General features: G+C 46.5%; 1 protein-coding gene across 2 annotated transcripts in view; it reads left to right on the top strand.

Annotated features, from left to right (window-relative positions):
* The window catches only part of Tmcc3 (transmembrane and coiled-coil domain family 3), a 287,348-nt gene that overhangs the window by 102,806 nt on the left and 162,698 nt on the right, over positions 1-21,844 (top strand). The window contains exon 1 of one of the 2 annotated variants that reach the window (XM_023716470.1): positions 18,399-18,682. The exons of the other annotated variant lie outside the window; for it this stretch is intronic. The gene's annotated coding sequence lies outside the window, so the exon portion shown is untranslated. Of the gene's footprint in view, positions 1-18,398; positions 18,683-21,844 lie in introns of those variants that run through there. 2 annotated transcript variants of the gene reach the window in all.

Here is a 21,844-nt window from a genome sequence, read left to right as displayed (position 1 = left end):
GCTTCTCATGTTTGCACATAAGTCCAAAAATCTCACCATATACAACCTTGAAGCAGGACTGTCCCACAGTATTCCTTTTCCTGTCTCTTGCTTTTATTCAGACTTTTGAGCCAGGCCTTACCCTGTAGTAACAGTCACAGTCTTCTTGTACAAGATGGGTTGAAAGACGTGGAAGGATTTTGCTATTAAAACTAAATAGCAGTCCATTGCTCTTCCTTCAAGAATCTCTGGAATAAATTGATTTCTAAGGCAGGGTTTGCAACTGAGTGCTAAGCTCCTCACTGTTACTTGCAAGGCCTTTGCTGAACCCCAGAGAGGCATGAATAGTTTATAAAGGCTTCATATTTGCCGATTGCCAGTTTAATAAAGTCAGACTTGCTAGTTTTCAGAAAAGAGCTCCGTTATTAACTGGGCAAGGTGTGGATCTAAAGGCATCTCTTTGGCAGGTAGAGTTGCAAACACCACAGACCCATCCTGGAAGGGGAATTTCAGCCTGTTTCTCACCTCCTTATGTGGACCAGCCTCGAGCAATTGTTTGTTTCTTTCCCTTCCAAGTGCAGATGGGAATCAGGGACCACCTGCTCCTCCAGCCTGTTGACTTTTTGCCGTGCTTTGTGGGAGAGGCAGCTCTCTTCTTTCACCAGTTGGCTTTTATGTACCTTCGCATACCTGCCTACTGTACTCTTTGCAAAGCTTGTGGACCATGCCCTGTGGGGGTAGGGCTCAGGACAGGAGGCTTGAGAAGACCAGCCCCGTGGGGATCAGTCCCCCACCCTGCTCTCCAAAGAAAGTCTTTACCATCTACACTAGGACTCCTTTCCCAAGAATTCCTGGGTGGCCTCCAGTAGCACCCCCCCCAATCTCTGGACTCAGAAAAACTGATGTTGAATACATACAGGGCCATTGCTTTGCACAAAAGTGTGGTCTTTGCACACTTTTGCACAGGGCTTTGCACAAAAGTGTGGTCTCAGGAGGGTGGATTTTCAGGAGCCCCAGAAGGCATTGCTGCAGCCCTCTGCTGGGGCGCATCACAGGTAGAAAGCTTGCCAGTGTCTGCGCAGCTCAGAAGGAAGGGCCCTTCTCCTCTTTCCATGGGGAGTGGAGGGGTGAGCTGGAAGGGATGAGGGGGAGAAGAGGTGCCTGACTCAGGTGGGCTCCATTTAAAAGGCAGAGCCTCATTTTGTCTCCTGGGAGTGTGCGCTGTACCTGCTGGCTCAGTTCTAGTTGCTAGAAAGTAAGGAAGTGGGGAGAGTTAGACTTTGGCGACCAGATCTTAAGACACCTGAGACTTGTACTTGTCTCTCTGAGATTAGTAGCTCTGGGGGAGCCAGCTGCCCTGTGAAACAGCCCTGCGAGTGAGTGAGGCGTCTTGGCAGTAGATCTCCCAGCCCCAGACAAACCTGCAGGTACCCTCTGGGTAAATTATTGGCACTGTCCATGCCAGTTTCTTCCTTTACAAAAAGGGGACAATAGTAGATTCCATCTCCATGACTTGTGGGTACCTGGTCAGAACAGGGGCCTCCAGAAGCAGGTAACTGTTAGTGCTGGTCATGTATTGGCAGCTGACCTGATTCTGTGTTCTTCTCTCATTTTCTCCACGTGTTGTTTTCTTACATCCGTGGGAACCTGGTAGAGAACTGCTAGTAATCCCAGGCACAAGGCGCAGCGGCTCTTCCTGCTGAAGATGGTCCCATGCTGCCCCGTGATGGGTCCCTCTGGGGCTGCCTCTGCTGACCACAGATTTGCTGAGAATGGGGAGGGGCTGCAGAAGGAAGGCTGAATTAGAAAACAAAAGAGCACTGGAGAGTCTGTTGTTCATTTTGTTCTCCGCTGGCCTTTCCAGCACAAGATAACTTGTTTCTTCACCTTTGATTTGCTGTAAGTAGTGAATAGTTCACACTACTGTATCTTTATAGCATATGAGAGCCACTTAAAAGTCAGAAGGAGTGTTGCTGTGTGAATCTCTTCCAGATAGTTGGAATGTAGGTAATGATTTGAGACATTTTGATTTTAAAACTAGGACGTAGGTTATTTACCAAAACACACATTGTAAGAAGACATTAAACGATGTTGGCAGACTGTATAGGAGAGAGAAAGGGAATGCGATTGTTTCTGATTTAGGTTCTAATCCAAGTTCCAGAATTTACAAGCTATAAAACTGCCCAGCTGTGGCCCCAGCTGTTTCCCCAAGTGACTGTTCTATTCCATGTAGATGACAACAAAAAATACCAGAGAATATTCTTTATTGCCTCCGCCTGAAACGGGCTCCTGCAAATCTCCTTACCTTACCCTACCTTCCCGCTCTTTGGTGCTCCACCACGTGTTTAATAGGTACTTGTCATAGTAAAGTAGTGCTGGGTGCTGGGGCTACATCAACAAACGAGTCTCTTCTGCCCCCAGTGGACTCTGAGGACTGAGGAATGGGGACCTGTATGTGTGGCAGGTGGCTCGCAGGCAGCTCTCTGGTGCAGCATTATTGGGTTAAATTTCTCTTAGCATAAATCCTGGGCCAGATTCGGCCCCTGGTACCTACGTCTTTCCAGTTGGTAGATCTGGACACTATGACGCAGTTCAGCGTCATGTTTACGCTCAGTTTTGCTTTGCTAAGGGAAATCTGGGCCTTGCCCTTCTGCTGTTAAAACATCAATTAGTTATATGTGCAGCAGTAAACATCATGTGAGCCCCAATGAATTCAGTTTAATTTAAATTTAATTCCTCTCCTGCTGAAGCTGAGTGGGAAAGACAGCCAGATCCGGTTTATATGGGCCGAAAGCACCAGGCCCAACAGATTTAGCGAGGCAGTAGGAACTGTCCCTTTAATAAACATAAGCTAGGCAGGAGAGCCCTAGAACTGGAAAAAGACAACTTGCTCCTGCAGCTCAGTATATTTCCTTTTATTTCTTAAGAAAATCCACCCCTCCAACCCGCTCAGCCATTCACCCACTGTAAGTGCCTGCTGCATGCCAGTCGTAGCATAGAAGTAAAGGGGGCATCTCAGAAGAAAGCTGTGACCTGGTAGAAGAAAACTAGCAGTTAGGTATGGTATTATAGATTTTTAAAAATTGCATTCACTCTTGGAAAAAGGAGATAAGCATTCTTAAACAGCCGGTGTTGGGAGTGTCGCTTGATACGGTGGCTCCAGAGAGTGTACTTGTAAGTGTTCCAGTATGTCTCCGTTGGCTAAGCAATTCCACTTGCAGGACTTTATTTGGAGGATGTAATGGAAATGTGCACAAATGTACAGGAATATTTGCTGTCATTAAAAAAAATAAAAGATAGCCAAGGAAAAAAGGAAACAGGTGAAGTCTTCAGCAGCAGGGTGTTGGTTAGATACAACTTTGGCTGGCCGTACAATGAAATATAATAAGATCTTGAATCAATGGACTTTATTTTTGCTTGCTTTTCTGTTTTTTCCTAACAGGGTCTTGCCCTACAGTTCAGGCTGGCCTTGAGCTCACTGTGTAGCCCAGGCTGGCCTTGAACTAGTGGCAATCCTTCTGCCTCTGCCTCTTGAGTGCTGGGATTGCAACAGTATTCCACCATAGCTGGAAAAACATTGTATTTTGGAAGAGATTAAGTGACCTCTTAAGTATTGATGCGACAGTGTTGAATGAGGAGTAGGTCACATATCTATAAGAATAGGACAATTTTAGCTTTGTATAATGAATATGTACATAAAAGCAATGCTGACTGTCATTGTCTCTAGGATATTTTAATCTTCAGTTTGTGTTCTTTGTGGACTCCCAGGTTTTCTACAAGGAAAATGCACTACTTTTGTATTTATGAAAAGCCATTAACAAGAGGCATGGTGCAATCGCCCTTTGGCTGAGGGCTGTGGCCAGTGCTTGGACAGGGCTGAGACAGAGTGGACTTGCCCCCTGCTCACCATTGGCATCGTTCATTCCACAGTTACCACCCACTGCACTTATGGAGGCCTCAGACTGGAGCCTCAGAGCCACAGCTGAGGATCCATTTGTCCTGGAGCTGATCCGTAGCAAGGAAAGACAAGCAGGCCAACAAACAGAATTCTGGGTAGTGAGAAATGTCACGGAGAGCTCCAGTCCAGGTGTCCTCAGAGATGGGTTTCAGGAGTGATCTCCAAGGAGCTGGTGGTCAGGGGCAGAACACTTGGAAAGAGCTTGCGTGTGGGAACACGCTGGGCTTGTTGGGGAGGACAGGCAGCAAGCAGAGGTGTGAGGCACCCTAGAGAGTGAGGTGTGCTGGAGCTAGGCCACGCAGGCTGTGCAGGTTGTGTTAGGACTGCAGATTTGCTGTGGGGTGGAAGTGGATGGAGGCTTTTACCCAGGTGTGACATGAGCCGCTGTCCTTGTGAAAGCAACAGTGGAGAGGACTGCTCCCCACAGTGCTTCAGGGCTGGCTCTCGGCCACTCAGAGGGCTTGGGGGGGTGCTGCGAGTCCCCAGGTACAGGGCAGCTTCCGCGGCCTCTCCCATCCACCTTCGCTGCTCTTGGCTTCTGTAAGCCCAGAATGTATCCTTACTCTGTTCTTCCAGGAGCATGAGGCCTGGGGAGGCTAGCTGGGTACTTGGCTCTGTTCTGAGTGCCTCAGTCCCAGGACTCAGTTCTCCAGGGAGGTACTCTTCCTGTGACGCCTCTGCCTGTCTCTACAAGTTGCCCTGCACCCTGGCTGTGCTGTGGTAAAGAAGCGCCCGTCACCCTCACCTCAGCGAGGCAATTCCAGTGTGCCATGGTGTCCAGTAGGAGCTCTAAGATCCCACCCTTGTCCTGCTTTGGTCTGGGATGGTCTGCCCACAGCATGGGAGGTTTGGGGTGTAGTTCCAGAGGGGTCTGATGAGGCTGAGGTTGCAGGGATTTCCTGGAACAGACCCAGACGGCCCTGGGTCAGGTGAGGTTGAGGAGCATTGGAGAGCATTTCTGTGGCTGTTCTCTGGTCCAGGCCTCCCCTCCCCCCATCTCCCAGACCTTGGAAAGTCTTGAGAATGACTTCATCCCTCTCTGCCTTGCCCATGCCTGAGGCCCTAAACCCAGAAAGAGATTTAACTTAATTGTCACAAGAGGTGTGGAACCAATGAATGTGTCCAAAGAAGAGGGAGTGCAGTCACAGTGCAGTCGCGAGGTGCAGAAACAGGGAGTCCTGGGTACCCCTCACTCTGCCAGCTGTTGCCAGGGAGCCTTGAACGTGCTGCTTCCTCTCTCTGTGCCCCAATGTCACCGGTGAAATGAGATCCACCTAGTGCCATCTCCTAGTTGGAAGGATTCGCTGAGACAATGCCCGATGCCCAATACAATGAAAACAAAAACATAATCGTGGAAATTGGAATGCAAACAGGATATTTGGTCCCAGGACTTATCATCAAATAGGGGTGATAACCAGTTGGGTGGTTATGTTCTAAAAGTGAGTCCTGTTTCTGAAATACTTCCTGGGGCCAGGGATATAGCTCAGCGGTGCAGCGCCTGCCTGGCATGCGTGAGGTGGGGAGCTGCTGGTGGCTGGGGATAAGCATATCTTAGTCATTATTTCAGCTGGGTGCTAGTTACACAGGAATCCATTCATTACATTCTCTCTTATTTAAAATTTTTATAGTACAGAGTTTAAAGTTGAAGTACAAAAAAAAAAATGCTGGCAGAGGAGCTACAGCCAATATTTCTGAAGGTTTTTCCTTCTTGGGAAGCAGGCTCCTGCCTACACTGCCCTTTTGAAGCTGATTGAGGTGGGTCAGCCTGGGGCCACCTGCCAACCAGGGGTGGCTCTGTTTTCTAGAGAGACAGTGATGAGGATGTGTTCCTTAAGGACTTTTAAACTACACCTTGTACTTTCAGAGGTGTCTTCTGTGGAGATGTGCTTGTTGGCCAGCACAGCTTTAGGTTGGATTTGAGGCTTTTAAACCCTAGATCAGAGTCTCACTAAAATAGCATCTCTTGCTTGATGTCGAAGGGTATCATGGGAGGAAAGCACTGGGCAGAGAGAGTAGAGCGACCCAAGTTTTCATCAGCCTCCTCACTAACAAGCTGAGTAGCTGTGTGTGTGTGTGTCAGGCAGTTCCTCAGAGCTTTGGTATCACTTGGGCTAATTTCTCTTGTCCCTGTAATTCCAAAATAATTTTTTTTTCCAGACAGGGTTTCACTACATAGTCCAGACTGGCCTTGAACTCACTGCTTACCCTAGGCTGGCCTTGAACTTGTGCCAATCCTCCTGCCTCAGCGTCCCAAGTGCTGGGGTTACAGGTGTGCACCACCATGACTGGGGCAAAATAAAATTTTAATAACTTTCTTATTATTCATGTTCATGGAGAATATCAGGTGCATGTAGAAGAAGCATAGACACAAACTTTACCATGTTTTACCTTCGAGAAGAAAGCTTTGTAAATGCCTGCACGATGATTAAGAACTAAATTTCACCAGGTGCACAGTATACACTTCTATTCCCTTTGAAGGACTGAGGCAAGGCGATTATATTTAAGCCCAGCCTGAACAGTTTAGTGATTTAATGAGATCCTGTCTCAAAATCAAAAATGAGAAAAGGACTGGGAATATAGGTTAGCGAGAAGACCCTGTGGTCAGTGCCCAGTATCTCAGAAAAATGGTGGGGGGGGAGGGAGAGAGAGAGAGAGAGAGAGAGAGAGAGAGAGAGAGAGAGAGAGACAGACAGACACACACACACACACACACACACACACACACACACACAGATAAAGTCAGAGGAGCAAGCAAGAAACCACACAGCATACTGGTGTGCAGTTAATCCATGGACTACTAGAGTGACTCCCTGGCCCTGTCTTGGTAGTTCGCTGGCGAACACTGTCTTACAGATTTACAGGCAAACTCTTCCTGTGAGAGACGGAGGCCTTCCAACCATCACTAAAATCTGTGAGTTTCAATGCTCTGTGTGATGTTATCTTGCTCACTTTTAAATTTTTTTTTTTTTTTTTTTGTATTTTAAGGAAGAGTCTACAGGGTGTTTAGGGTCTCACTACTAGATCAGACTCCTAGTGATCTGCCTGTTTACAGCCTCCCAAGAGCTGGGATGACAGACACACGCCACCACACCCAGTTTCAATCACCATCTCAGCGTACTGCAGGGACGCGGCCAACATGGCAGGCCTGGGGATTGAACCTCCAGCCCCTGCACCTGCTTGTAGGCACTTTAATCCACTGACCTATTTGGCCAGCCTTTCTTGCTCACTTTGCAAGAGATTTTTTGTGATCTGGTGATGTGCCAACGTCAAGCTTTTGTAGGTCAACTAGTGAGGACAGGCTAGAATTTTCCAAGGAAAGTGATGGAAAGCTCTTACCCCAGACTCTGCCCATGACCTTTCTTTTTCTGCCAGCCTCGAAGGTGTCAGAGGTCCTCATGTTGTCACGGTCACCTCTCGTGGAGGCTTGAGGAGCAGCACCACAGCCAGAGTGGGAAGCTGCTGGGAGAGAAAGCTTTAGAAACAGAGGAGAGCTGGAAGCCATCTTTCTTCCCTGAACAGTTCACCTAAGAATAGGGCACGAATCCTAGCAATCTGACTTCCTGTGACAGAAGTGGGGGAGAGGAGCGAGAAGGAGGGCAATGAGGATCCCTGGGGGCGCTGGCATGTGAAGTGTCTCCATCACACTCATTCACCTTCATTCAGCCTGTCAGGGAGGTTCCATTAATTCGTGGCACTTTCTCCGTGGCCCTTTCCCTCTTGTGTATTTTGTTCCACTCCACTGTGGACAGGGAGATGTGTGACCCTCTGTGGTGCGGAGCAGCTGAGCTGGAGATGGACCACACATTCGGGGCTAGAGCAAGGCCGGCCTGAGGGAGCTGTGTAAATAAGTTGGGGGGCCCACAGCAAAGCCCGCCCAAGAGGTGTCTGCTGTGGTGCCCTCCCTGTGAACCGCAGCATCGGTAGCTCGGAGAGCATTTCACTTTCAGTGTTCTCATTCAGACCCTGAGGCCTGGCACTTTGGACTCTGTCTTGCACTTCCCCGCTTTTTACTGTGTACAAATAAAGACTCAGACCACCCTGGGTTGCTGCTGCCTCCCCATCAGAGAGGTCAGGTCCACCCGGTCACAGCTTTCCTTTCAGTATGTGTCTAGTTTTCTCTTAATCTTCTGTCGCCCCCTCCCATGACCCTGCTGGCTTCAAGGGACCTCAGCACACAGCCCATCCCTCCACCTCGGCCTCATGGCAGGGTCGGTGCCCACGGCTGACACAGTGGAGCCCACGTCCCGCATTGCACTTACCCTGTCCGAGTGTAGCATCCCTCGCTGCCTCCACATGAATGGAAGATCAGTTTGGATAGTAAATATTTATTTTATTCTACCACAAACTTTGGAATTTGTTTGGGTTTAGTGTAGATGAATATTCACGGCCATAAAAGAAAAGATCCTTACCCCATCCCTACAGATGGAATTTGCCTTCCAAGTGCAGGGAAGAGGCATGAAAGAAGAAATAAATATCGATGACATGTGCTTACAGTTTCCTAGTTCCCCGGAAATTCAGGCCTGGCCACCCGTAACTTATTTGGGAATTACCCAGAAATAGAAATTTGGATATTACCCAGAAAGGCAGTTAGAAAATGAGAATCAGATCAAATCCAAACAAAACCAGAAAAACAACCAAGAACATCAATTTTGGATTATATTTAGAAAAGAGAGCTCACAATCTGCAAAAGAGATGGACACTGCAAAAATCGATCTTTCTCTTACAAGGGGCATAGACGACAGGGAGCCTGGGTTTCCTCGTAGTCCTCTTGGAAGGGCAGGCGCGGCATAGCACGCTAGCTGCCTGCACGTGTGTGCAGGCTGTCGTGGGGGGAGGGGGCACATTTTTCAGTGCATGAGGCAGAGGGTTGAAGTAATACGTGAGCATGTGAAAATAGAGTTTCCTTCAGGGAAACATTTCTAGGGAGCTGTGGGAAGAGGGAACAAGACCTTTGCCAAGAGAAGCAGAAGCCCCCGGCTCCTGGGCAGGGGTGAGAGATTGCTTTTCCTACCGCTTAAGCTCTTGTTCACCTATCTACACTGCCTTCCTGCCGTTCTCTGAAGGAGCCAGGCTCCGCCCCGCACTGTCCTCACCTCTGCCTGGAGCACTCCCTAAGCCTCCCCGCCCGGACCTCCCGGCCGCCTTCTCCCAGAGGCCGAGCACGCACACCTGTTCTGAACGTTCCTGCAGCTGCACATTGCTGTGACATCTTGCATTTTCCTTTACAGCACGTAGCAAATTTGCTTGGTCTGTTTGTTTTTTAAAAAAATATTTTCACGTTTTAGTTTTATAAGTATTGCTTATTTGCCAGGATTTGAATGGAAAAGAAAGTAGGTGGTAGGTGTGGTGGAAAGAAAGTGCTTCAGTGATGTGTGAACATCGAGTCTATGAGGAATAAACAGTTACACAGACTGTGTTCTGTTACAGTATTACTTTGGGTCAGAATGGAACTGTTTGTTAAATTATCAGTTACTGTATGTGGAAACCATGCTTGCTAGTATTTTAAATGTGCAGTGATGCTGATAACTAGTAAAAGTAAAATTGAAATTCTCAAATTAGGGAGATTTTATGTACATTTGAATAATATAACATTAGAATATTGCTTTTAGAGCTACAGATTTATCCTCATGATTTTTTTAAAGGAAATTAACAGTAGTTGTTAGATTGCGTATTGTTATCTTCAAAGTAGTTCTTCAGTTTAGAATATCCATGGTTGTTGGAAAATACCTGTTCCATGTTATGTCTAAGGCGTTCGATATTCAGACAGATAGTGAGGTTAAGCTCAACTGCCTATGCTATAGGGTAATAATATCATTAAGCTTCTCTTCTGGAGGGTTAACAACTAAAGCTTGCAGACCAAAAATTATTGAAAAAGAAGGGCTACAAGGACAGCCAACATTTTGGCCCTAGCTCTTCAAGGTCAGTGAGGACTCAGGACATAAGAGAGCCTGTGCTGAGACATCCTGTAACTCAGTGATGTCCCAGATTTTCTATTCAAGAAGATTATGGGGCCACAGAGGAAAGTGATCGATGGTGTAGAGTGTGCTTACGGAGAGTCACATGGAGAGAAAACATTCTCTCAGGCTTTCACAGAGAGCAAATTGGTCAAGCTATGGCCGTGACTCATCCACATGGCTGACACTGACAAAAGATCTATACGCTGTTCTACATGGTTCCAGGGTAAATCCTGAGGGGATTTGACTGACCTTGTCAGATACAAAAGTGACATTTTTACTTATATAGGTCTTGCTTTAACTTAGTCTTAACCATCTAGCAGAAAAGTGTCACCACGTGGCATAAAAAGTAAAGCCATATTAATATGCTGAGCTGTAAAAGGCTCAAGTCAACAACTCCTGACAATTTCTAGCTCTGCTGATAACCCACAACTATTATGGGCTATTGGACTATATTGGGAAATTTTGCTGAATTCAAGTACCTACAGTATTTCAACTGACATCAAGTGTGACAAGGTCCTTTAAAGACTTCTCCAAATACAGCTTCTCTAACAGCAATGGAACACCCACCTCGGAAAAAACAAAACAAAAAAAGGGGGATATAAATGAAAAAGACCACTTTGTAGTGAAAAAAATATACATACAAAATAGGATAGATATACAGCTACTTTCTCTTAGTTCAATGAGAAGAAAGATTTGTACTAGACAAGAGATCATGTCTGCATCTTGTACTGTGAATAACTACTACGAAGACAATATACAATGTATTAATTATTGTAACTGACCTACTAACCTGTTTTGAAACTGTCTCATTGCTATTTCTTTCTCATTAAAATTAATAAAATAAATAGATAGATAGATAGATAGATAGATAAATAAATAAATGAGACATGCCAGCTCTGCCCCCACGGCATGCTGAGACGGGGATTGAGACTGGGTGTGGTAGTGTGCACCTCTAATCCTAGCTCTTGGGAGGCTGAACACAGGCAGATCACTACAAGTCTGATCTATGTATTGAGACCTTGTAGATCCTGTAGACCCTTACTAAAATACAACAACAACAAAGAAGAGAAAATGAGAGACAAGAACAAAAACTTAAGTTTTCTTGAAACTATGTGGTACTATTCCATCGTATGTCCCATCTTTCATATTTATACCTATTAATCTGAGTAACAGATTTGATGATAAAAATGAGTACTATACAAATCATTGTTAATCAGCTATTCTTATTTTGAAAGTCCGTAACTTATGTGTTGTTGTATATCACCCTGTTTGTCTTTGTTTCGTTTTTCTTGCTTTTTTTTTTCTCCAGAATAAAATTATAAAAAAAGTAGCTCTTCAGATTACCAGATATTGGTGCATAAAACTGATCAAAAAATAGGCATTAACTGTTCCTTTCAATAAACCAGTAGAAATTAGTAGTACAGTTATTTTAGCTATCATATATACATATTTCCCCCCTCTTCTTTCTCTCTTTTTCCCTTTCTCCTATCCCAGCTGTTCCTTCTTTTTGAGCAGCTTCTTTGTTTCCACAATATCTGTTGTACCATTCAGATTTTATTTAGTCTTTCCATTTCTTACATTAGGGAGACAATAGGGTGTTTACACATGCGGGTCAGATTTATTTCACTTATAAGTATGGTTTTTAGTTGCATCCATTTACCTACAAAAGCCTCGAGTTTATCTTTCTTCATAGCTGAGTAGTATTCCATTATATAAAAATACTACGTCTTTTTTATCCATCTGTGGTTGATGGACATTTGGGTTGTTTCCAAGATTCAGCTAGGACAAATTGTGTTGCTATATACGTGGGTGCACATATATCACTGTGGTATGTTGCTTCCAGGTTTTCTGCAAAAATACCCAGGAAGGGAATAGCTGGGTTAAGTGGGACCTCCAATTCTAGGTTTTTGAGGACTCTCCACACTGATTTCCATAGTGCTTGTACCAGTCTACACTCCCTCCAACCGTGGAGAAGTGTTCCTTTTCACCCACAGCCTCGCCTGCATTTGTTAGAGGTTCATTTCTGGGGTGAGATAGAATTCCAGTGGTGTTTTAATTCCCATTTCTTGAGTGACCAGTGATGTTGAACATTTTTCATATATATATTTGTCATTTGTAGTTCTTCATCTGAGACATGTGTGTTCATCTCAGATGCCCATTTTTTAATTGAGTCTTTGAATTTTGAGACCTAATTTTTAAAAATTCCTTATATGTTCTAGATAGAAGTCCTTTGTCTGAGGGACAGTTGGTTAAATTTTCCCCTCAATTCATGGGTTTTCTTTTTATTCTATTGGTGATTTATTTTGATGTGCAAAGATTTTTCAGTAAGATGAGATCCCAGAAGTGCCTGCGTATGTGTAGATATACATGCACGTGTTCTATACACAGGCATGCGTACCACATAATGCACACAAACGCGATCCATTCCTTTAGCTACATAACACGAACACAACTTGTGTGGCCGTTTGCTTAATGCATGTGTCAGCACTATGCGGGCCGCTTTACAGGAAGTAATGTGTGTGTTGTGTTGTTCGTCCCTTTGGTTGTGTATTGTAATTAGAACGTATCAAGTGCCCAGTAGATGTGCAAAATGGGTCAGGGAAGCCAAGACATGGCGCATCGACATGCTTTGCCCCGCGCTGCCCTAATAGTGAGACGGGACCTGCCCGAGATGATCGCAGATGGGGCCCGGGTGTGAAAGTAATTTATTTTCAATTTACTTGTAGGCTCTCTGATTTTATCAGAGAGAAAAGCCTGGCATGTTGACCACAGTGACACTCTCCAGTCTCCCGGGTCTGCTCTGAACCGAGCCTCAGCAAGCAACAACATCTCGCTAGGATTTAACATCATTTTTTTAAATTTGTGGGCTGCCATTTATGTATGGCAAGTGATACTGATTTTTCCTTTAGAACAGTGACTCCAAACTTCCTTTTAAAACAAGACTGTTTATATATATATATATATATATATATATATATATATATTTATTTACTTATTTGGTACAGGGTCTTGCTATGCAGCTCAGACTCGTAATGGTCCTCCTGTCTCAGTCCCTCTAGCACTGGGATTACAGGCATGCGCCACCATGCCCGGTTTCGGTGGCTGCTACGGTTTGCCTGGGGTTACGGGCCAGCATAGCATGTGGTACTGGAGACTGAATTCAGGTCTTTGTGCTTGCCAGGCAGGTGCTTAGACCACTGAGCTATCTCCCCAGCCCTTGAATATGTTTATTTAAGAAAAACATACTAACACAGTAACAGTGGAGTTATGATAAGACAGCAGTTCTTGAAGAGTCTGAAGTTTTGGAACCACTTAGCTGCTATGCAGTGGTAGGGGACAGCTTTCCTTCCCGCTCAGCTCCAGGCTGCCCTCTTGCTTGCTACACTACGACTGCATTTCCGGGTCCAGGGCCAGTGGTGGCCAAGGGCCACTTCCAAATGGTGCAGATCCGTGACAGAGGAGATGTGACAAAGTCAGGTTTTCATAAAGCTAAATTTACCTTCTGGCAGCATGTCTCTTTTGATAGTAAATGTACTTTTCCAAAGTAGATGGTGATTGAGAAAGAAAATCCTCAACTTGGCAAAATACAGTGTTGACAGTCCAAGCTGTGCCCTCTCTTTTCCTTCTATGGGGATCATGGTCTGGGGTTTTATTGGCCTTCTAACCCAACCCCGGGGCCTGCTCTCTTAGAGACCTCTGTGAGCCATGCCACATGGACAGTGGAATTAGTACTAGGTAAAATTTTGTTTGCCCCTGTGTGAACAGTAATAACAAGCATGCATGCATCCATGTGTGCATGTGTGGGTGTGTGTATGCACATACACACACACGTGTATTTTCTGGTCTGATACAAATGCACATGTGTTCCACCACACTTTCTGTTAAAAGGATTTGTATGTTGTTTTCCATTCATTTCAGATAGGCTTTCCAATAGCCATATTTATAATGAAAGGACGTATAAATGACAGATGTGGCCACAGGTGCATAAGGCATGCAATAGCAGGGAGAGGCGGGGTGTACATGCAGCGACTTCCTCCTCTGGAGGAAGGAGTGGCTAGGAGAGGTCCGGGAGTGGTGGGTGTCCACGGCAGCATGAGCGGCCTCCCTGGCTCCTGAGGGTAGTGATGCTACGATCTGGGGAGGGAGGTGGGCAGGAGTCGGCAGAGGAGAGACAGGCTGGGCCTGTGTGGAAGCGTCCAAAGGCCAAGTGGTGCCTGGCATGAGGAGGTCACTCTTATCAAGACATCACCCTGAAGGGAGGACAGCTAGCTGTGGCACTGGAGCAGCTGCCGCCTTCTTCTGCCCTTTGTGTCCGGGCTCAGTGTGCTCTGAGTGTGTGCATACTTGTTCTTACCATTGGTAGGGTGAGATACCTGGCTCCAACAGTCTAAAGGAAGCTTCTGGTCCCCAGAGGGCCCGGTCCCCAGAGGGCCCGGTCCATGGCCGGCTTGTTCAGAGCCGAGCCAGCCAAGTGGAGGACATGACTGGTGAGCTACCCAACTCACAGCAGCCAGGGAGCAGCGTGAGGAGGAGCCAGGGACGAGAACATCCCTTCCAGGGCACAGCCCCAGGGACCTGCTCCAACCAGCTTCTCTTCCTAACAGCACATTCAGCTATGAGCTTACCAATGGGCAAATCTGCTCGTGAGTATAGAACCCAGTGATCTAGTCTCCTTCCACACATGGGAGACATTGGGGTGACATTTGACAACTAACCATGACATTCTAGAACTCAGACCTAAGGCTGAGACTCTTAGCCTCCTCTTGGAGATTCAGCAGACATAGTACTATGTCACCTTTAGCAATGACCTGGTTAAAAGCATCTCAAGGATCAGGTACTTAAAATGTCTTAAGTTGGTTGTCACCCACCGTAGGCCTTTTACTTTGGTAACGTTGTTACTGTGCTCAGTATCATCTGTCACCACATCAATGAGCTGGTAATCTGTGTGTGCGTGTGTGTGTTGTCATACATCCCCAAAGCAGTGGCTGCTGTTATTGTTCAAATCTGGGCTCAGCACTCTCACCAAGTACTCCGTAGCTATTGCTAGGGACTTGTTTCCATACACCACGGGGCCTTGTTGTATGAGCAGGATGTGTCCGTGTCTGCTCATGCGTGCAGCTGGTGATTACATCAGCATCATGCCCATTACACCAGAAGAAGCAATGTAAGAAAGCACATGCTGGGTGTAGTGAGGTACAGCTATAATCCCTGCACTCTGGGAGGCTGATGTAGGAGGATCATGAGTTTGATCCTAACTTGAGCAAATTAGCAAGACCCTGTGTCAAAATAAATAAAAAGGGCTTGGGTTATGGCTCAGAACGGAGGCTCTTAGCTCAATCCCAGTGCCACCGGATGGGGGAAATAAAGAATAGTGTCATTGAGGAGCCCTATGAGCCGGATCTTGAGGAAGTGGTCCATGCTGTGGGCACAGGGGGAGACGCTGAGCATATGCCAGGCTGAGAAAGCAAAAGAAGGGTGGAAGAGATGGGAGCAGGTCTGCTTGGGCAGTGGGCCCCGAGTGGCGTGACCCCAGCCCATCACACAGCGCTTGGCTAATGTAGCAAAACCATTCCTTGCACCTTCTGTGCACAGTGGTGGGAGTAGATGGCACCGAGGATGGCACCGAGGACAGCACGCGAGTGCCACAGGGCCGTGGGGACAAGCCAGCAGGCATTGTGGTGGATAGCTCTATGTATTTAGACCTAGGTTCCCCCCCCCTAATAAATAAATGCCTTTGTAAAAAGAAAGCGCCAGGAGATAAGAATCCATGAAATATTTGACAAATAACCGAGTGAATGCTGTTCATGCAGAAGGGAATGGGATTTTCTCTAAGCCCTGCAGTCGACAGAACTCTGGTTTTGCTGCTGCCAGTCAGATTCTCTCAATGTAACACTGTGAAGAGAGCGCCCTCTATAAAGGGCGTCAAAGGGCGGTCTTTCTCCAGCGCCCAAAGCCAGGGGCTTTGCAACCCGAGAGCGGAACTCTGCGGTACTGCTGTGGTCTTCTCCGAGTCTGCCAGCAGATGGGGATGGTGCTGCCTGGGCAGCTTAAGCTTGCGGTTACCGATTTAGGGCCTTAAATCCACACATGATACAAATTCCTTATAGGAAGCACGAGGACACACAGGCACACATGGGCAGGTGGCAGCCAGCTGCCGCACAGAGGGGCTCAGGCCACAGAAGCCGCCTCACCAGGCGGGGAGACTGGCTGCTGCTCCCTGCAGCCTCCTCCCAGCCCAGAAGAGAACCGAGTTGTCTACACAGCATTTTTGGCTGGGACACCCTGTCTACTGGTCAATAGAAATCACTTGTGAGATCCACGACACCCTTAACAGAACCTCTGTACCCATCCAAGATGCAGGCAGCTAAAGCCTTAGCGTCTGGCTTTCATTAGCCTTTCAAGTGCTCAAGGAATGCCGCTAGAGAGTACATTAAAACTGACAGCCTCTGTTTCTTTTGTTAATTTTTATTATATTTCCTTTGAAGAAAACTAGAGATACTTTTTCAATTTATAGTTGTGCATGTAGTATATGAATCACTTGATACTTTCAGTTTATATTAATCATGTGCAGGGCCAGAGAGATAGCTCAGTAGACTAAGCGTCTGCTTGGGCAAGCACAGGGACTGGAGTTCAATCCCTGGTACCACCTGCTGCGCTGGCCCTGCCCCTGGGCGCGCTGAGCCGGCCATGGAAACAGGGCTCGGTGGTGCGAACCTGTCATCCCAGCACTGGAGAGCTGAAAACAGGGGAGGATCAGTAGGAGTCCAGGTTGCGTGTTGAGACCCTGTACCAAATACATAAAAATAAATAAATTCATCAGTTACGTATTATTGCTTAACAGAAGTGGGATAGCTTACTACATGTGGTTGACAACCTACCTTATTCATTAAAAGTTATAATTGTATTTCCAAGTCAGTGTACTTCTGTAAGATCAGTTTGATTTTTTTTTAATTTAATCTTGTATTTATTTATTCATTCGGACTTGGTGGCTGGCTCGGTGCCGGCGCCAGCACAACGTGTGGTACTGGGGATGAACCCAGGTCCTTGCGCTTGCCAGGCAGGCACAAAGACAGCCGAGCCATCTCCCCAGCTCCGTGTGGTCCGTTTTAACAACTGCATAGTCGTCTAGTCTGTGACATCCTCGCAGCTACTATCGACCAACATGTGCGGTCTTCACGACGTTGTGCTGTTCCAGGCATCGATGTAAAGATTTTCTGTGTACTTGTCTCTTTGTGTGCATGGTTATTTTATTAGGATGCATTCCTAGAGGCAGGGTTGCTGAATCATAGGGTATGTACATCTAAAAAGTGATTTAAGCAAGATTCCAAGTTCCTCTTTCAAAGAATGTAGCAATCTTTACTCCCACCAGCATCTGCTTTCTTAAATGCCCTCCCACAGTGCAAAGAATTAAAGAAATGTTTTTGCACACCCAATAGGTAAATAAATGATGACTCGTACCAATCTTACTGGTATTGTGAGCCTTTTTTATAAACATGTTTGCTGCCTTGTATTTATTCCTTTTATTTTTGTTTCAAATATAATAGGGAAACTAATCCTCCACCCAATTATTATTCCCGTTGGTTGCCAGATGTCTTATAATTATATATATATATATATATAGTTAGATTAAAAAATGTACAGTCAACCACATTTCTCAGTCTGAGCCCCAGCCAGAAGCAGGACTGTGTTGAACAGAGCTTGCTTGCTTGCTCTATCTCAATCTCTTTTTTTTTTCCTCTCTCTGTCCTTCCCTTCCTCCCTCCCTCCTTCTTTCCTCCTGAGATAAGGTCTTGCTATGTAGTTCAGGCTGGCTTTGAGCTCACTATATGGCCCAGGCTGATCTTGAACTTGGAATGATTCGCCTGCCTCAGCCTCCCAAGTGCTGGGATTACAGGTTTGTGCCACCACACCGGGCTCTGAACAGGGCTGTTTCTGATACCTTGTAAGGACCAGCTGGGTGGGACATAGATGCTCTTCAGCAGCCAGGTGACCATGAGATGCTTAGGGCCTTGATATCGTGTCTGCATCTTGTACTATGAATAACCACTAAGAAGACAACAATATGCAATGTATTAATTATTGAAATTGTCCTACTAATCGGTTTTGAAACTGTCTCTTTGCTATTTGTTTCTCAATAAAATTATTTTTTAAAAAAATGCACTAGGGGAATATTCATGCAATACGGCAAGAAACAGAAGCTCAGAGTTCTTGACTCAATTTGGTGGGTGTAGAAGAGATAGTAACCACCAGAGGGACACCTTCTCGGCGGAATTACCTGGTTGTCTTGTCTAGAACTGCTTTGATTGAGGGGAACATTTTATCTTTGGTTCATTGCTGACATGTTTTGTGGAAGTTCTTTGGGGAACAGTATTTCCTCTGCCCAGCACCTCCTCGGGGTCTTGGAATCTAATGAGCACATCCTGGGCCAAAGGGCGGTCCTGAGAGACACTTTTCTACCCTATTTACGTGGAAGAGAAAGCAGACAGGCTTCGGAAGGAAGGGGACCCTGTGCCAGTGGCCACCTGTTGCCCGATGCTCAGAATCACTTCTGCAAAGTGGACCCTTTAAGTGAAAAGCTACGGCCTAAACTGAGAGTGCATTGAAGGGCAGCTATCTCTGGAAATTCACACTAAAGTTAAGAATGGCTTCCCTGAGCAGATAGGTTTCCGAAAACAGGATGAAGGAAACAAGATCAACCAAGAAGAAAGGAGCGCCAGAGTGGAGAAACTGTGGACAGTGAGGTGGGCCTGAGACTCCCCGGGAAGCTTTGCTCTGCGACCTCAGCTTTGTGAGTAAACTGGGACTTTAGTTACTTTCCCTGAGAAAATGTTCTCTGCCTCTGTTTGTGTTCTGCTGCTCAGAAGAATTTTTCTCTTGCTGTGACTTTCTGGCCTCCCCACAAAAGGATAACAGGGGATCTGGGATTCAGAGACTTTACTGCAGTGCTTCCTGTTAAAAAGAGCTCTCCCTCCATCTCCCAGGAGACAAGGCTGTTCCACTCTGCCCTGTCCTTGTCTGCCCCGTCCTTCCCTGCTCAGCTTCCCTGTGGACTTGCGCTGTCCCTGACCTGCTCTGTCTGCCAAGCGTAAGCCCCACCCTGGTTTCCTCTTCTAATGTTCTTCCTCCTGCTCTGTCCCCTGGGCTCTGGTGCATGCTGGCAACCCGAGCCCTGCAGAGGCTGAGGTGGGAGGATCATGTGAGTACCAGGCCACCTGGGCTACATACGAGTTCAAGGCCAGCCCAAACCACATAGTGAGACACTCTCAAAACAACATGCACTTTCTCTAAAACCTATCTTTTTGTATCCATAACTTGCCAACTAATAAACTCTTTGTTAAAAAGATCAATTGAAAATACAAAAAGGGTATTTTCTCACTGTAAAATACCTAGAGTAAATGCAAAAGGAGATTCCTCCCAGCCCTGCTTCACCAGTTCTAAAGTGCTGCGAGTGTTACTGGTTTATTGTTTACCTTTCAGTTTTCCTATCTGCATATAAACACTTTCTGTGCCTTAAAAAAAACCCCAAAACCTATTTCTACCAAAATAAGACTATATCGTGTAACTTGCCTTTGAAAGTTGATACACTATATGTAAGTTCTATTTTATGAGTTTATCATTCTGGTGTAGTAGGGCTGTGTCATAACTTACTGAAGCTAGCGTCCGTTGCTAGATGTCACCTTCTCTCAGGTGTTAGTGTCACCCACAGGGATACAATAGACATCTTTTTCCCCTGAGCTTTGTGTATGTTTCCTGCATTTCCAATGAAACACTAGGAGAGGAACATCCGGGTAAGAGGTATTGACGTGGTGAGAACCTGAGAGGGTACATTTGGAATACCGATGAGCTGTTGGATTGCTCGATAGAGTGTCATGCTAACTTAACCTCGCCTTCAAGTCATAGTCACTGTCACTGTCTTGGGAAACCCAATAGCCACCCTACCCCCAGGCAGGGTGGGACACCTTCTTTCTCCTCAAGTGTCCACTAAAACAATGTAACTTGCCTGAATGTTGGCACTCATGCCATTTGAATATTGGTTAAATAAGATTAGTCTCTTCCCTGGCTTTAAGCTCTTTCTTTCTTTCTTTTTTTTTTTTTTCTGATTGCAGTGGTAACACATGTGTACCATATAAAATTCCACCATTATGCTATTACTGGACATTTAGGAAATGCCCATATTTTGTGAGTTCATTTTGTTGTCTTCAGGCAGGGTCTGACTACATGTTGCAGGCTGGCCTTGACCTCCCCAAGTAGCCCAGGCTGGCCTTGAACTAGCCAGTGATTCTCTTGCCTCAGCCTCCCAAGCACTGAGATGACAGGTATGGACCAGCACACCGGCAGAATGCCTATTTTAGGTAGTCCTCCTCTGCCTCCTTGTGCCTGTCTGGCTTGCTAGCGTGTGCAGTTGACCCCACAGAAACAGCCGCACACATCCCTCTCCCCCAAGCCTGAGTTCCTCGAGGGCCAGGATCACCTCTGTTTTCCTTCCTTGGCACCTAATACGGCACATAGTGCATGGTGTGGTGTGTGCTGCTACCCAGGTGCCTGCAGTAGAGGCGGCGTGCCCTACGGACGCCTTTCCTGCTCAGCCTCCGGAAGAAAAGGCTTCTTGGGGCCTTCCCAGAAATGAACACTGATGAGATACACTGTTGTCTCTGTGATTTGGTTTCATAGCTATTAGGAACTATTTAGTATCTCTAACAAAGCTGGCGCAGGAGCCCGGGAAGCAGTCATTAGCTGCAGCGGATTGGTTTGCTGATGTGATTTGTGGCTGTGTGTGCTTATTAAACACTCCCTCTGTGCTCCTGAAGTCAGGAGCTCCTGTGTGTGTGGGGAGTCAGGCGACTTGGTAAAGTCAGACGTGAAGCCAGGCCCTGCTCAAATGCCCAGATCTACCAGCAGCAGGCATGATAGCTCCATCTGTGGAGAGCCTGTGATGTGTGGGATGTTTTCCATGTCATGGAACCCTGGTCAGAGCACCCTGAGGAAAATGCGGTTCTTCTCCAGGTTCTGGACAATACTCAGACCTTGGAGGTGGAGTCCCAGGTTCCCACAGGTCTGAAGTGGTGAGGTGTGGCTTTGACTCCCGGTCTTATGGGTTATAAACTGTCCTAGTTACTTTTCTCATTGCTAAGACAAAATACCCAGCACCCAAAGCTAGAGAGGGAAGGTTGATTTGGGCTCACAGTTTGGAGAGCTTTCAGTGTGTCGTTGGCTGACTCCACGGTGCGGCAGCCTGGCAGGGGGCATCTCAGAGGAGAAACAGTTCGTGGAATACAGAAGGCAGCAAAGCAGTGAAGTGGCCAAGTAGTAGCAGCCAATCTGCCTTTGTTTCTGTCCCTGATGTCCATCGGGACTACCTGTCCTTTGGGTGGTGCCACCCATACCAGGGTGGGCCTTCTCATTATCCACACCCAGGGGGACTATGCCAAACCAGCCTGTGGACTAGTTAATCACACACGCTCAACCCCAGTATCACACATCCTAGATCCAGCCACCTCTGCAGAGCCCCATCGCTGACCACATGTGGCTCTGGGGGACAGGGGACATCACACCCCATGTGACTGTCCCTATCTTTACCACTGTAGGGAAGGAGCTTCCCAAGAGAGGGGCTTCCTGAAGAGCCAGCATTTAATAGAATTAAACATCATTAAGTGAATTAAAAATCAGGACCAGAAACATAAAGGTGGGCTGACCCTTGGGACCTTTGAGGTCGCAGGCAGTGCCCGAAAGCCACCCTCCTACTTAGAGGCTAAAGTGATCTTTAGGTCAACTTTTTATTACAGTCAGCCTATTTGAAATGAAAGACTTATTTCATTTTTGTGAACCTGTAGAATGAGCTATGTGTTGACAATCACAAGAATTCTGACATTTTTGAGGACAGTCTTTGCCTCTTACACCTTAGATGTCATCTGCTGTGGGACCTGGGGTTGGAGTTCCCACTCCGCAGTCA

This window comes from Octodon degus, unplaced genomic scaffold, assembly GCF_000260255.1.
Source record: "Octodon degus isolate 3935 unplaced genomic scaffold, OctDeg1.0 scaffold00004, whole genome shotgun sequence".
In the NCBI taxonomy this organism is placed as follows: domain Eukaryota; kingdom Metazoa; phylum Chordata; class Mammalia; order Rodentia; family Octodontidae; genus Octodon; species Octodon degus.
Note: the sequence above shows the minus strand (reverse complement) of the source record. Positions and strands in the feature narration are given on the sequence as shown.